Source organism: Trichosurus vulpecula, chromosome 1, assembly GCF_011100635.1.
Source record: "Trichosurus vulpecula isolate mTriVul1 chromosome 1, mTriVul1.pri, whole genome shotgun sequence".
NCBI lineage: Eukaryota > Metazoa > Chordata > Mammalia > Diprotodontia > Phalangeridae > Trichosurus > Trichosurus vulpecula.
The window spans coordinates 473,058,904-473,068,626 of record NC_050573.1 but is presented as its reverse complement, the minus strand read 5'-3'; the positions used below and the strand labels follow the sequence as shown (position 1 = coordinate 473,068,626).

The 9,723-nt window shown below is 37.6% G+C and overlaps 1 pseudogene; it reads right to left on the bottom strand.

Moving 5' to 3' along the window:
• Positions 1–8,366: 8,366 nt before the first annotated feature.
• Positions 8,367–9,403, bottom strand: LOC118835831 (annotated as a pseudogene).
• Between the last annotated feature and the right edge of the window lie 320 nt (positions 9,404–9,723).

Below are 9,723 nucleotides of genomic sequence, written 5' to 3'. Positions count from 1 at the left end.
ATAAATTCTAGTCTCTAAATTCCAGTGACTTATTTTTTTTTTTTTTGTAATCAAATACCAATTTTTCTTTTTGACTTTTACAGCCCAGGGGTGTACCAGAACTTAACAGGCTTGCAAGTACTCATATTTAAAATTATTTTATGAGTGTTCGTATGTTATGAATCAGCCATCTGTGAATGAAAGATTGATTTATTATTTTGTTGATCATAGAGTCTTAAGAAAGTGGTAGAAAAATATTAATAATGAAGATTTAACTTAAAAAGGTTGCCTTGTATTTTCAAAGAACTGGTTATGAAACCAGTGTGCTCCTATTTAAAACTTTTCACAACCATTATGACTTCCTGTTATTTAATTTTACATCTAATAAATCTGACCTTCTTGCTATTGATCACATATGACTTTACCTTTATCATCCTTCCCTTGGATAAGCTTTCTTCTCTGACTTGAAAGGTACCCTGTCTTTCCTCCAACTTCTACAATACCTGATCTCTAAAGCCTCATTCCTAAAGTTATTTTCTATATGAACCCTCTTCTGTTTTCCCCACTGCCTAGTGTCCACTTGCAAAAGTTATTTTCAATTTATTTTGTATGTATGTGGTATATGCTTATTTTGCATATACTTATAGGCTGTTTTAACAACCCAGCTAGCAGCTTCAGTGGGGGCGTAAGATCCCTCCCCCACAGCCGGCACCCAGGTGGCTGCTGGGACCCAGGAGGCTGCCAGGAAAGCACAGGTTCTTTTTATCTGCTTAAACAAGGAAAGCACGGTGAAGGGGTTGACCAGCTTACTTTAATCCAGCATTCAGTTAGCATACAAACAACATTCATTTAGTTCAGGGGAAAAAATGCCAGCATTCAGTTAGCATTCAGTTAGTTCAGGGGAGCATACAGACAAGCATCAAGAGATATACCAAATACAGATTCATTCACGTACTTCAGGGGAAAAAAGCCAGCACCCTGAGGTTCAAAACATTCATTTAGTTCAGGGGAAAACAAACCAGCACCTCAAACCTCAAAACCAAAATACAAACAAGTTACAAATATCAACAGACAGACCCAATATAATTCATAGTTACCAACATCTGGGCTTGGCCCGAGAGCAAGGGCTGGCCCAGAGTCATGCTCCTCGTTGCTCCCACACCAACCGGAAAAGGAAAGAGAGGGCTTCAAGCTGTCCTCTCCCCTCTTATAGAGTTTTTGACATCATCAAGCGCTGCCTGAATGACCAGGGCCGATTGGTTCTTGACTTGGCCCCTCCCCCTAGTGTAGACTGGGTTCTGGAGCTAACACCTCCCCTCAGCCAGCCCCATGACTCATCACACAGGAAATTGATTTCTGGTATGGTCGCTCGACTTCCTGCCCCAGGAGAGCAAGCCACAGTGTCCAGAGGCTCAATGAGGTAAGCTGAGTCACTCAAAGAAAACAAAGGCCATTCCATTTACACTCCACCCCTTGTGCTCTAGGATACATGTCTTACTAGATTATGTATCCTAGAGCACATACCTTATGATCCAATTACAAAGGAAACTAAAACATATCATTCACAATAAAGCAAAACATATCATTCGGTGACATTCCCAAGTATTGGTTTACGATTCAAATGTAATCCACACCTAGATCCCAGCCAGATAATCTCTTCAATCAATCATTCCAAAATAATTATTAATAATTCAAATGTCCACCCCTAGATCTTTGTATCCATTATATAGGATCAATAATATCATAACAATAAAACAATATAGCAAGGATAACACAAAATAAATACTCAGAACACTATCATCCTTCCCCCCCCAAACAATTGGGGCTCAAAATCTTGGGGTAAGGGGTGAAGGTCTCATTTTCCATAGCTTCTTCATGCTGAAATTGGACGTAGAGCTGTGCCTGCCCCAAAAAGTCCCATTCCAGAGGTCAGTTCTTTCAGTGAGCTGGCAGGAATTCCAAGAATGCTACATGTTTAGGCAGTCACCGGAAAGTGCAGGGTACTTAAGCCTAAAGGAGACAGAACCAGCAACAAAATTAACCAAACAAAGAACAAAAAGAGTAGGCAAGTATGGGCTATTATCCTTTAAATAAAATAATCTCAAAGAACAAAAAAAGTAGGCAAGTATGGCTATTATCCTTCAAACAAAATCATCTCCAGTTTGGTTGAGATTTCAGTTATGCAAAGATCCAATATCAGAAGCCGAACTCAGGTGGGAAAAGTTTCTTTTCAAAAGGAACACGCTGAGGAAGCCAAGAAGATCTCACCCTAGATGGAGACTAGGATTGTCCTCCCAGCCTTTCCCCAGATGTACAAGCTTTCCTCTGTTAATCACATGAGGCCACCTTCCCTCAGAGTATGACTTCATCTGGCTTCCGTTTTACCCATATCTTAGCTCCCAACTTTATTCTATCAATGGAGCAAGACCCTTTTGCTCCTGTTTCAAAACTCCATGTACAATATAATCTCAGGACATTGGCCCTTTCAGCACAGTCCTCCGGGGCCAGGCTTATCAGCTTAAGCCCTGGGAGGAAGGGATTATCTCCTGCTCTGGGCCCCAGGAAACCTCACCCAGCACTTCCACTTACCTGTTTTCCTTCAGGCCTTCCTTGCTCCTAAGGCTCCAAAGTACCCGCCTGTTTTCCTTGCTCCTGAGGCTCCACAGAACCATAGCCACCTCAAGTACAAAGAGCAGTCCAAAAACAGGGAAACATTCAACCAACCCAGCACCCCAAAACACCATGCTCTCTTGTTAAAGCCAGATCCTGCCGACTATGCCATATGTTTTAACAACCCAGCTAGCAGCTTCAGTGGGGGCGTAAGATCCCTCCCCCACAGCCGGCACCCAGGTGGCTGCTGGGACCCAGGAGGCTGCCAGGAAAGCACAGGTTCTTTTTATCTGCTTAAACAAGGAAAGCACGGTGAAGGGGTTGACCAGCTTACTTTATAGGCATACATGCTGTCTCTCCTTATAGCATGCACGCAAGATATTGTATCATTTTTGTCTTTGTATCTCCAGTGCTTGTTATAGTGTTTGATATGTAATAGGAGTTCTACACATGCTTCTTGATTGAGTGAATGTTTTCCCAAATTTTGCTTTCTTCATCATTGTGAAAAATTTTATACTTCACGGGATTCGGGGGTGAATTTGAATGTTGTATCTACTGTGTTTCCCTAACTTTGTAACTATAACACGTGATGTCCCAGGATCATTAATTGAGAGCTGGAAGAAATCTAGAAATCATTTAGTTTAATCTTATCATTTTACAGATGAAGAAACTGTCCCAGAGCAAAGTGACTTGTCCAAGGTCACAGAGGTAGGTAGCTGAGCTTATATTGGGATTGAAGTCCTCTGAGGGCAAATCTTGTAATCACATGCTATAAAAATATTATCATTTTTTTCGTGAAAATTCAGGTGGATACAACCAAAAAATTTAATTCATGCTGATTGCCTATACTCTCTCTCTCTCTCTCTCTCTGTGTATATATATATATATATACATTTTTTTTTCATGTACAGATAGATGATATTTGTGGCTAGTAGTTTCGATGATTGGAGTGCTGGGTTAAGAAGGTTGATTCATAGTTTCTTCTCCACTAAAGTTAGTTTCATCCTATTCCACAACAAACAATTTTAGCCACTTTGCAAATGTGACAAATAAAATGTAGATGCGTCAGCACATCTCACCCACACTCTTGGAAAAACAAAGTCAAAGACCCAAAACTCCAAACCAGTGCCTTATCAATGGCTGAGTCAGAAAGAAGTATCATATTCAATGAACAACATATACCTAAACAGAAATTTTTAGCTAAAATGGTTCAAGCTGAAGTAGATGTTAAAGTTCTTCAAAGAAACTTTTAAAAAGGGAAAATGTCATGATTCAAGAATGTACACAAAGAAAACATTAAAATTATGTGAGTTAAGTACAGTGACATATTTAGCTTAAAAGCAGAGGTAGATTTTGATAATATAGAAATTCAGGAATTCATTTTGGTAGCTCCATGTGAAAAAGAACAATTTGTTATCACTTTGCCATGACATTTCATGAGATTTGGCATGATACCTTATAATAACTTCATTTTCCTCACAGGGAAAAAATGAAGCTGCTGAGCTGTAAGAATTTGCAGTAAATCTCACAAGAGCTCACTAACTTGGCATTTATTGCCCATCTCTTCCTTTTGATTTAGCAAGGCTATCCTTCAATATTTCTTCCTTCCAAATACTTGCCCGCTTCTGTTTTTGAAACAATTTATACCCATGGCACTTTTTACTGTCTTTGGTAGCTTGTGGCATATGTTTTAGTGTCTATATAGCCATACTACAAGATATTTTGGAATGCTTCTGGATAGCTTTGGTAAAACTCAATTATTCTAAGAATTTATACCTCCAAGAGGGCAGATTACTTGTTTTTCAGTGCACAGCAGTGTGTTTCCCTAAATGTTGATGTGTATTTTACTGAGTGGTGGGGTGCCTCAAATTTGATTGCTCTTTGATGTAATATTTGTTTTTTATATGTGAACAAAGGATATATTGGTTATTTTTTCTTTAAAACTAAGGAAAAGTCAAATAAAACCACCATTTAAAAAGAGAATACTAAATAGATGTTTTAGCATAACACAATTATCCCAAAAATTATATGAACGTTCTCGTTGACTTATGGGAATTCCAAGCATCTTACTTAACATTAAATTTCCTTTTCATTTTTGGTTAGGTAATGTACTCTTTGTGGGGGGAGCATTGGTTTTACTTTTTCTAGTTATCCACTGAATTTGGATTAGTTCACTCTGTGAAGATGGCTCAGAAGTATATGTTTTTCCATTAACTGCAGTTATAGAAGTTTATTTTAACTAAATGAAATACTCTATAGAGTTTAAAGGAGATCCTACTAAGCCATGAGTTTGGCTTAAAGATGACATCTCTATAAAAATTAAAAGAAAAAAGAAAAAAAAAGAAAATCATATGCCAAATAGAAGTTCATCTTTCATTTTGCCATAAATTACCCATAATATTACTGATTTTAAAAAAGTGTTTTTTTGGAAATGTATTTTCCTTAAGAGACAACACTGAGAGACAAGTATGCCAATAATCTCATTATCAATACATTGTTTCACAAAAAAAGGAAAGGATATTCATGTCTTTAGCGAGTAAAAATCTTTTAGATTCACGAAAGACATAAGTGTTCAGGAAATTCAGTTTCTTTTAAAGTTCCTCAAGCAGATGGAAAATGTTTGCTATATTTACATGTAATGTTCTTTTTCATGGTCTAGCATTTATATTCTAATTATTGAGTGGTAGTGCAGCTAGGTAGAAAAGGTTGGTGGCAAAACTATATTTAACTTCATGTATTGATTTCTCAAGTTAGGTGTTAGCCAAGAGTCTACTTAACACAGAATATTGATCACCATTATATACCTCAGTATGGCACATCACACCCTCATGCAGTCAGTGACCCCAAATCAAAGGCCAGTTGTAAGACTCTGATCTAAGCCAGATTAATCAGCACTTCTCACCTATCATCTAAATATCATAAAATTATTAATTTTAAATGGACATCTAAACAAGAATGGATGGAAAATACTTATTTTTAGGAACTTAATATTAACCCCTAATGCCTCAGTCTTTCTATGAAAGAATTGGAATTCCAGTTCAGTCCTTTAGTCAATCAATGAACATTTATTGCATGCCTACTATGTACCAGGTGTGCTAAGTGCTAGGGAAACAAAGAAATGCAAAGAACAGTTCCTGCCCTCAAGGAGCTCTCAACTAAATGGGAGAGACAACACGCAAACATCATGCAAACAAACTATGAACAGGATAAATAGAAAATGATTAACAAAGGGAAGGCACCAGAAATAAGTGGGATTGAAAAAAGTTTCCTGTAGCAGGTGGGATTTTAACTGGGATTTGATGAGGACAGAGAGGATGGGGAACAGCCAGAAAAATTGCCCTGAGCTGAGAGAGGAATATCATTGGGGAATAGCAAGGGGACTATTTCACTATATTGAAGAATACATGGGAGGTGGCATGAAGTGTAAGAAGATTGGAATATAGGGGAAGGGATGGCCTTGGTTATTAAGGATTTTTAACACCAAACACAGCATTTCATCTTTTATTTGGAAGTGAGAGAGAGAATCTGTGATTCATTTCGTAGGAGAGTGGCATAGTCAATCTTGTATTTTAGAAAAATCATTTTTAGCACCTCAGTAGAGTATAACTTGAGATAAAGACAGACTTGTGGCAGATAAATTAATGCACAGGGTATATAAGTATGAGTTGATGATGGTCTGTATCAATGTGATGTCACTATCAGAGGACAGAAGAGGGCCTACTTAAGTGATTTGGTGAAACTGAGAAGCCTTGGAAATAGATTGCTTTTGAGGGAGAGTGATATATGTTGAAGATTTGAAGATGACACTTAGGTTGCTAGTTTGAACTACTGAAAAGATGGTGATGTCCTCCACAGTAAAAGGAAGATTTTGAAGGGTTAGGAAAAAAGAAAACAAAATAGTTCAGTTTTGGACGTGCTGAGTTTAAGATGTCTGATGGACAATTTGGAATATTTGAAAGGCAGTTGGAGATGCAATTTTGAACTTCAGCAGAGAATTTAGCATTGGAAAAGTAGATTTAAGAGACATCAAGGTAGAGATAATAATTAAATCCATAGGAGCTGATGAGAGAGGAGGCACCAGGATAGATCCTGGTGAGTGAATGTGACCTGGATAAAGATCCAGTGATGGAGACTGAAAAGGAACAGTTTAACAGATAGGAGGAAAACCATGAGGATAGTGTTTTAAAAATCTAGAGAAAATAGGCTGTGTCAAAAGATATGAAGAGGTCAAGAAGGATGAGAATTAAGAGGATTTAGTAATTAAGAGATCACTGGTAACTTTGGAAAGAGCACAATCATTTGAATAATGAAGTCATAAGCCAGGTTTTATAGAGTTAAAAACAGATTGAACGGAGAAGTGGAGGTACCTATTGTAGACAGCTCTTTCTCTTTTTAAAATGTATTTATTCATTTTTAGTTTTCAAAATTCACTTTTATAAGATTTTGAGTTCTAAACTTCCCTCCCACTCTCTTTTCCCTCCCCCACCCAAAGATGGCATGCAATTTGATATAGGCTTATATTAATCATATTAATATTAATAACTATCATATATTCATATTAATGATTAGTAAATGTATTAGACACATTTCTATAGTAGTCATTTTGTGAAAGAAGAATCAGAGCAAAAGGGAAAAACCAGAAGAAAAAAATAAAAATAGAAAATAGTGTGCTTTGTTCTGCGCTTAGACTCCATAGTTCTTTATCTGGATGTGGATAGCATTTTCCATCAGGAATCTTTTGGAATTGTCTTAGATCATTTTCTTGCTCAGAAGAGCTAATTCTAACAAAGTAAGTCATCCCACAATGTTTCTGTTACTGTCTACAATGTTATTTTGGTTCTGCTCACTTCACTTAGCTTCAGTTCATATAAGTCTCTCTAGGTTTTTCTGAAATCCACCTGACACCATTTCTTATGGAACAATAGTATTCCATTACATTCATATAAAACAACTTGTTCATCCATTCTAAAATTGATGGGCATCCACTCAATTTCAAATTCTTTGTTACCACAAAAAAAGCTGCTATAAATATTTTTGTACATGTGGGTCCTTTTCCCTTTTTTATGGTCTCTTTGGGATACAGACATAATAGTGGTATTGTTGGATCAAAGATTATACACATTTTTAGGTATAAAATGGAGCTTTTATTACTAAGTTGGGTTTCAAGTGAATGTCCAAATTTTATATGGACACAACATTGTCTCCTACAGCTAACCTTAGGCATACATGGGAGCTAAACATTTCTTGGGATTCAGAATAGTGACTACAGAAGATATTAATTCATATTTATAGAAGTTTTTTCTCTACTATGGAGGAAGTTAAGAATCCCACAGCACCAAATGCTTTCTTCTGTGATAAATGTTAAGTAAATGCAGAAAGTTTGTATTTACTTGTTCAGCTACCAGTGCTAATTGATGCAAAATAAAAACCAGACCAAACAAAAAACAAACCAAACAGAAACAGAAACTTACTTTAAAACCTACCCAACTCAGTTCTCATTAGATGTAGATGGTATGTATATGGTACTCACACTGCTAACAAATCAAAGAATAGAAAAGAATATATATATATGTAAATATATATGTATACATATATGTATATATATACACACATATTTATATATACACATATACACACACTATGTATATGTATATATAATATGTATGTATGTATACATGTATGTATATATAAATATACATATATACGCATATATATACACATGTATAGATACACACATATATGTATATATGCATGTATATGTATAGCAACATAAATGATTATTGTGCTTCATCTTCAGAACAGGAGTGCCAGTTCAGTCAGTCCTTGTAAAAGGCAATAACTACCTGAAGACATTTCATGTTTGCTTCTTTGACCAGCACTAACTTGGCCTCATTGGAATCAACTCTCCACTGCTGTCTGTAGCACCAATAATTCCCTCTGGGTCAAGGTCCCACTTGAAGCCCCATGACTTGTCAGCTGACTCATGTTCCATCTTTGAGTTGCTATATCCTCTGACTGACTGTCAGACAATGGCTTTCACTTGGCTCCATCGTTTTCTTGAGAATTCAATAATGCTTCAATTAACTCTGGAAGATCCAAGTTTTCCTTGGGTTCCCTTGTGTTGTTGGCATCTGTAAATCCTTTCCACTTTAAGAAATATTCCATTCCTCATTCAGCACTTGATGGTCCAATATCTTCTCCACCACAAACTCTTCTGGCTCTGCTTCCTCCACTTTCTTACCATAGTAGCAATTTAGATTTGAAGATCTTTCCCACCCATTAATAGGCCATGTGACTTGCTTATGTCACAGGAAGCCTGAGTCACATGTGGTGGGAGGAGCTTCCTGACAGGAAAAGGAAGTTATGTCACAGGAAATGCTGTGAGAGAGAGAGAGAGAGAGAGAGCGATAATGGCTGCTAATGGCCACCCTTGTGATTGTTAGAACTGCACAGGCTGTGACTTAGCTGTGAGTTTGTTTTGGGGAAGACACCATCAGACACTTCAGAGAGGTTTTGGGATGGTGAGGCTCCATGTTGTGATATCATGTTTTAAGTTTCTTGCTGTTATGATAAAGTGGGCTAACTGACTGTGGGAGCTGAATATTTTGTTATGGGGCATGGTTCTCTGGTGTCTAAATAAATGTTATATTTCTTCTACCTGTTTTGTGGAGAGTCTCTCCTACTTTGCAATACAAAACTACATAGGCATATTCATGATTATTGTTGATGGTGTGTTTATTTCCTTACTGATATACTTACTCTTACCATTCTGTTTCTTTCCCATCTTTTGCAATGTAATTTTATTGGAGGGCATTTTTGTTGCATTTTTATTGCTCTAGTTCTGGGCCACTCTTGCTGCCACTAGCCTGCCTGTGTGCAAAGGAGCCCTGCCCACAGCCACCACTGCTGCTGCTGCTGCCTCCTAGCGAGTGGGTGAGAAGGGCCCTTGGGCTGCAGCAGGTGGGTAGGCACAGAGCTGGGCCAGGCTGGGTTGAGCTGCTCTGGGCTGCTTTGGCCACCCTGCCACTGCCACTGCTGCTGCTGTTGGAGCAGCTGCTTGATATGAAAATGTTCATAGTCCTTTGGGAATAGTTCCAAATTGCTCTCCAGAATGTCTCAATCCATTGGCAATTC